Consider the following 7071-nt stretch of genomic DNA (forward strand, 5'->3'; position numbering starts at 1 on the left):
AGATGATAGTAATAATCCAATGGCCAAATTTCAGTAAGTAAAAAAAAAATCCTTGAAAACTATGAAAAGATCTTTTCTAAATTATGATTAAAACAAGTTAAACAATCATAGTTACTCCATAGCCTGGTAACCAGTATGCTTTCAAGGCTTTTCAAAATTTTAGAATTTTATTAAAGAAAAAAAGAGATTTTAGCCTCCTGTGGAGGAAGAAAGGAAAAGGAACATTTCTTGCATAAACTATAATTGTTGCAATTTTATATAGCTTGGGTGAAATCTCCCCAGGTTTATAGGATACTAATGAAATTAATTATGTGTTAAATCTTTAAGATGATGAAAATTTTAAGATTTTGGCTAATGAAATTATTACAAGCCTCTTCTTTTTTTAGAAAAAATACTGTTCTTGCCTAAATTGAAAGCAATAGTTTTTTTTCTTCACAGAACAGAATGAAGGACATGAGATTTAAATGGATGTAGAAAGAAGTAAAAGGTTTGTGGACGTAAATTTGTAGGTAATACTGACTAAAATTTGGTAAGTTTGTTAAAGGCATGGGGTCTTAATCTTTTTTGTTCCATGCACCCTTTTGACAGTCAGATGAAAACCATGGACCTCTTACTAAGTCCATACTGTACTGTGTATTATTTATTAAGTATATCACATCTGCCCCAACATATCACCACAAGAATGATGGTTTTTTGAATTTCAATTCAAGCTCACCCTCAATTCTAGACCCCTTAATAAAAACCCCTGATTTAAGGGAATGTGCTTTGTCCTAAGATGAGATGACTGGTTTTCATAAAATCAGGGTGGAAATACATAAAACAGGCTTGAATGAATATAGGAATTTGTAGAAGGTAGCATTAAGTAAGGGAATGTGTTTTTATAAAGGTGAAATTTGTCTTGAAATGAAGTAACCATAGTCTATGTGGTTACAGATAGTTACGTCAAGTCTGTAAAAGCATTTTCTAAACAGAAAGACTATAATGTAAGTGACTGATTCTAAGAAATTATGAAGTAGAAATCTAGGAGTTAATACTAATAACAAAAATTAACATGGTTTTATAAGTAGTAAATTCAATTTATAAGTGTCTAAATTGAAGTATTTGAATGACTAATTCCAGGAAGCCATTATTAAATAGAATCCTGACCTCATATTGGTAACAAAACGTAACTTCATAGCAGGAAAACCTGTCAGAGGCCACCTCAATCTGCGTATTAAAGTGATGGTGGGGGTAGATAATTGTGATTCCATTAGGACTCTTAGGTTTACATAAAATAATGGAGAAAGTAGTTTTTACTGCACTGCTAAAATAAAATGCCTGTTAATTAATGTAATCATGGTAAAGGTATAAAAGTAAAGTATTGAAATTGTCAAGTTCACTTGAGATGTTATAAACTACATTGAAAGTATTTAGAAAGTGTATGAGAATTACAAGAGATAGTCTTCAGTACTGTCAAACTCTCTTGGGCCTTCAGTACCCTGCATGATGCCTCTCCATTGGAGTAACTGGCTGACCCCTAAAACAATAAAGGTATCTACCACATCTCTGTTATGTTCCTGAGGTGGATGGAGAGTACACTGCCATTTCAGACTCAAGGCAGCAGCTGGTGACGGCTCGATATCACTAGATTTACAATGGACATGGCCTCCAAACTGGCCCTGCTTCTTAGTGTTGAAGGATGCTATGTACCAGGCCAGGGAAACCCTGGAGCCTCCCTCCAAGGATCAATGGTGCTGCAGCATGCTGGCTGTGTGAAGGATATACAAGTGGAGCAATAGTGACCAAAGTAAGGTGAGTAGAACCTAAGCAGACATAATTGGCATTATGGCCTGCTCCCATGGAGAGACAACATGTATGGTATTACAGATCTGGAGCTTAGATCTATTAACTGCAGCTCAAAGGGGAACTTGTGCACTGATGAGTGCATTGATGAGTATTAAGTGCTGTACCTATATACCTGATGAATATGATATTATCTCTTCTATTCTAGATCATATGCAGAAGGATAGTGAACATGTTAAAAGTCTTGACAAACTTAATTCATTTTCTAAGTAATTAATGAACATGTCTATAAGATAAAGGAATGGCTCTCTTAAGCAATGTCTTTTATTTTTCTTGCCATATGCTTATCTCGTTGATATCTATATTGTCTTTGTGAGTTTATATCTAGGGCAGTGCCTCTCCATACCTCTCCTAGCTGTCCTAAGCATAACCACCACTGTGGGAACTGGAGTTGGCAGTTTATACCCAAACCCAGCAAGTCTAACACAATCTCTCCCTAGAGCTAACCAACAGCATAAAAGAAGTCAAGGAAAAATGCTGTTTCCCATCAACTTTGGGAAGAAGCAGCTTCTGAAGGCACTCGGTTTTTCTCACTCTTGTTTTGGGCCTGCTTACCACCATCTTCTTTATCCTTTTAGTAGGACCATGTATCTTCAATATAACTAAGTTCCCTTCTTCCAGAATCAATACCTTCCAGAATAAGGTATTAGCCATATGGGGATTTCATCCACTTCCAACCTTGGTGCCAGACATGCCTTCCCTCAGCCTTAATAGAATAGCCAGAGAGTTTCACACCCCATCAGGCAGGGACCACTGGCCCTGTCCAGCAGGAAGCAGCTCCAGAAGATAAGGGTGTAAACTCTCTGAGAAGGGAGTTAAGGCAGATTAGTACAGGAGACAGGGAAGGTAGCTGGTCAGAATAAAGCCATAATAGCTGGGGCCCCATGTATGTCTACGTAGATACTCTTTCTGCCTAAACTAGTCTTTGGGATATAGTAGTTTAGGATGATTAATGGCTGAATCTGTCACCATAGATCGATTTGCTTCTGTCTGCATGGAACGACAAGAGGGAATCCGTGATGTAGGGTGGTTATCCCGAGTTGTGTAATTTTACTATCAAGTAAAGCATGGTTCTACCTATTGGCTGTTTTTGTGCCAGGTGATGCTCTAGTTGTCACTGAAAAACACATAATAGCTTTGGCCAATCACACTGCTCAAGCCCTTAATGACGTCAAAGTAGCAACTTCCTTAGTAAACGAAGAAACTACCCAACTGCGAAAGGTAGTTTCACAAAATAGGATGGCTTTAGATATTCTTACTGTGTCACAAGGTGGTACCAGCATCTCATTAACGTTCAATGTGGTGCACATGTTTTTATAGGTCTAGTAGCTTTTGGTGGAGGTTGCCTGTTATTCTGTTGTCTTTTACACTGTGGCTGAGGATGAGGATGTAATGCTTGTCCTATAGTCAACGCAGGTCGCTATGTGGGGGTGGACTGTGGGGGTCCTGAGCCTTAGCACATAGCCACCTGCATGACCTAGACATAAGCTAAAGGTTAACAACCCTTCCCAGAGGGGAATGTATAGCTATCATAAACTATGATCTTCTCAAAGCAGTAAAGGTCCTTGGTAAACGTCCTTCCTAAGAGCACAGTGAAAGCATCACCACACCCCATGTGTACGCGTCACGTATGAGAAGTTTGTTCTCATACCCTATGGAATGTCCTTGTTCTGAGACCCCGTATATCATCCTTCATTCTTCCTGTCTCTTTGTGGAGCACTAATTTCATTCATTCTTTGACCGGCCGCCATCAAAGATTCTCTCTTGTGCCTAAGTCCCAATGAAGCTTGTGCCTGACTAAATGCCAGGTGTATTCTTGGTCTCACAGCCACACCAACTCATGCCCCTCAGGAGCTGGGTTGGAACAGACGTGGTCACTAACGTAAAGAGCTAACTATCACCTCAGCACTTACTAGAGAATTTAGAACAATTTATTTCATGGAATAATCCTTGTGCTACCATAAATGAGCTTTAACATCTTTAAGCACAGGGACTGTTGTACATGTCACCATCCTCGCCATTCATCTAATAAATGAATGATGTTGACCATTTGAGAAATCAGGCTTGAGAGGGCACCTCAACACAGAGCGGTCAACACTGTAGCTGCCCCTGTGGACAGGGATGCTTGGTGGCCAGCAGTTTGAACTTAGAGGACACGCCAAGCAAAGACCGCATGAGGTACACTATCTCGGGTGACTGAAAATTTTACATTTTCACGTCGCAGCTCTATTTTTCTACACATGCCATTTCTGATTTACTGGTACATTTATTCTGGTGAATCCCTTCAATCAAATGCTCTTTGAGCACAAATGTTTTGAATTGGTGCCACCAGAGATGGATTTCTTTTCCTCCCTTCCATCCAGATAGATTTGCTTATTTCTAAATCTCATCAGACGCCACAAATGACCAGGAAGCAAAATCTAGATGACTCAAAATAATTTAAAAGTTATTCTCTGATAGGCTTTTGGAATGGAGTTTGATGGAATCTTCTGGCTTTCCCAGCCAAGGCAATTCAGCTAAGTCAACTGCCCTTACTTGGCTCTTTGATTGATTTTTCCTCCACCCCCCTCCCCCACCCTGCTGTTTTTGCTGTCTGTGTCCATCCGGTTTGTGATCTTCTGTATCTATTTCTCTTTTTGTCTTCTCTTCTTGTCGTTCTCCTCTAGGAGTCACCGGGATTTGATCCTGGGGATTTCCAATGTGGAAAGAGGTTCCCTGTCACTTGAGCCACCTCAGTTCCTGGTTTCTGTTGTGTTTTGCCTTGACTCTCCCCTTCATCTCTCTTTTTGTTGTGTCGTCATCTCGCTGCATGGCTTGCCACATGGGCGCTGACTCTGATGGGCAGGGACTTGCTATGCAGGGACTTGGCTCGCCACATGGGCACTGGCTCACTGTGTGGGCACGTGGCTTGCCATGTGGGCACCGGTTCGCCCTGCAGGTAGCCACATGGGCACTGGCCATGTGGGTTGCCATGTGTGCACTGACTCATTGTGTGGGCACTAGTTTGCTGCATGGGCACTTGGCTCACCTCATGGGCACTGGTTTGCCATGTGGGTCACCGCGTGGGCACTGGCTTGCCATGCAGGTTGCCATGGAGGCACCGGCTTGCCATGTGGGCACTTGGCTCATTTCACGAATCGCCATGTGGGCACTGGCTTGCCACATGGGCCTGGCTCACCACACTGGTATGTCTTTTTTTTCTTTTTAACCAGGAGGCTCTGGGGATCGAACCCATGTCCTCCCATATAGTAGGTGGAAGCCCAATCGCTTGAGCCACATTTGCTTCCAGTGATTATTTTTAAAGAAGCTTTAGATTACATAAATGTTACATCGAAAATATAGGGGATTCCCATAAACTTCACTTCCTTCCCCCCCACACTTGCCCCCTAAGAACACTTTTCATTAGTGTGGTGCATTTGTTACATGTGATGAATACATACTGAAGCACTGCTACTAACCATGGTCTATAGTTTACATTACGTTTAACACTTTGCACTGCACAATTTTATTGGTTTTGACATAATGTATAATGGCCTGTATCTGTCCTTGCAAGGTTATGTAAAACAATTCCAATGCCCTAAAACAATTCAATGTCCCATGATATACCTCTTCTTTCTTCTCCCTCCCCTCAGGACCTCTGGTGACCACTGCCTTTATGTCAACATTACTAGTTCTTCCATTACTAGAGTACTATTAATAAGTTTGCCTTAGTCCATAGTTGCAATGCCCCCTTGTGTCTGTTCATTCCTCAGTCTTGAGGATTTGAAGATAGTGATGACCACTGTGCCCCCTCTTGAAAGGGGCCTTGGATCCCATGCGGCAGAGGTGTGGAACTGTCTTGCTTGCTGTTGTACAAACGCTTTGCTTTGGGGGGATGGGTGCTGTCCCTCCTCATCCTTTTGTTAGTTGAACCAGGTGAGTCTGATGAACTGGAGGGTAGGTATTGGCTGCAGCTCTGCTGAGATTCAGGGCTCAGCTGGTATATGAGCAGCCAGAAAGTCTCAGTATCTGGGACACATATTTAACCGGTATAGGGCTAATTATAAGTTCAAATAAAGGGACATGAGAAACATGTGTAGGGAAATCATGAGTCCAACTCTGATACACTGGGGGGATACTTTATCATATATTCCAAGGTAAGGCCCACTGACAGGGTGCCAAATTCCTGAGATGTCTGCCCTGCCTATAGTATCTAGAAGTCTCTAGAGCCCTCAGGAGCCCCGCTGCTTGAGGCACTGTTTAGTTTGGCAGTCAATGAGATCCTGCTGAGACATGCATACCCATAACCTCTGGAATGACCTCCCGACTCGCTTTGAAATCTCTTAGCCATAACAACTCATATGTATTTAATTTTCCTCCTTTTGATCAGGGTTTTTTTCTAAATGCATCTCTAGTTGGCGCTTGCTTACTTGGCTCTTTTGGACTGTGATTCTGCTTGCCAAACATAGAAATGCTCATCCAGATAAGTTCAAATTTATGGTTCCCAGAAAGTTTTTAGGACAAGGAAGTTTCTTAAATGGAATTCCCTTTTTCCTAAACCCTTTGGCATGACTTAATAATATACATGTGTAAAAGTTTACAATGTATTGTAAATATATGCCTCTCTATATGTAACTTACTGTAAATGTCAAATTTTCATTGCCTTCAATTTTTTAATATGAAAGTCAATAGGGCTTATTTTTAGTACAATTATATAATTTATTGATAAAATAAAATAATTTCCTTTTCTTCTCTAAATGTACAGAGCTTGTGATTCATGTTAAATAAATTTTGGATATCTTATAACAGTAGCACAGCTTTATTAACAATAGAGTCACTGTGAATATTTGCTGAGATATTGAGTGAATGAATGGATTGATAAATGAGTCTATGAATAAGTGGCTGAGTTCAGAAGAATTTGTTTTTTTAGGAAGATTAATGAAAAACATACTTTAGCAAAACAGCTTCACAAAATTGCACCAAAATGATGGATTGTCCTATGTCCGTATATAAAAAATTGTATATATTGATTTTATAGTTCTTTTCCCTTGTTTGATGTATCCATTTTATTTTATTTTTTGTTGACAGAATTACTGTAAAAGCCTGTATGTTTATAATGAAATTTCTATAAGCAACAGAATCACAAAAAGAAATTTGTTCCATTTCTATTGCATTGAAAACTTAAAAGTTATCTTTAGATCATTTCTAATTTTTTGTTCTTGTTATTGCTCATTGTTCCTGAATTTATGT

Source organism: Dasypus novemcinctus, assembly GCF_030445035.2.
Source record: "Dasypus novemcinctus isolate mDasNov1 chromosome Y unlocalized genomic scaffold, mDasNov1.1.hap2 SUPER_Y_unloc_1, whole genome shotgun sequence".
Lineage (NCBI taxonomy): Eukaryota > Metazoa > Chordata > Mammalia > Cingulata > Dasypodidae > Dasypus > Dasypus novemcinctus.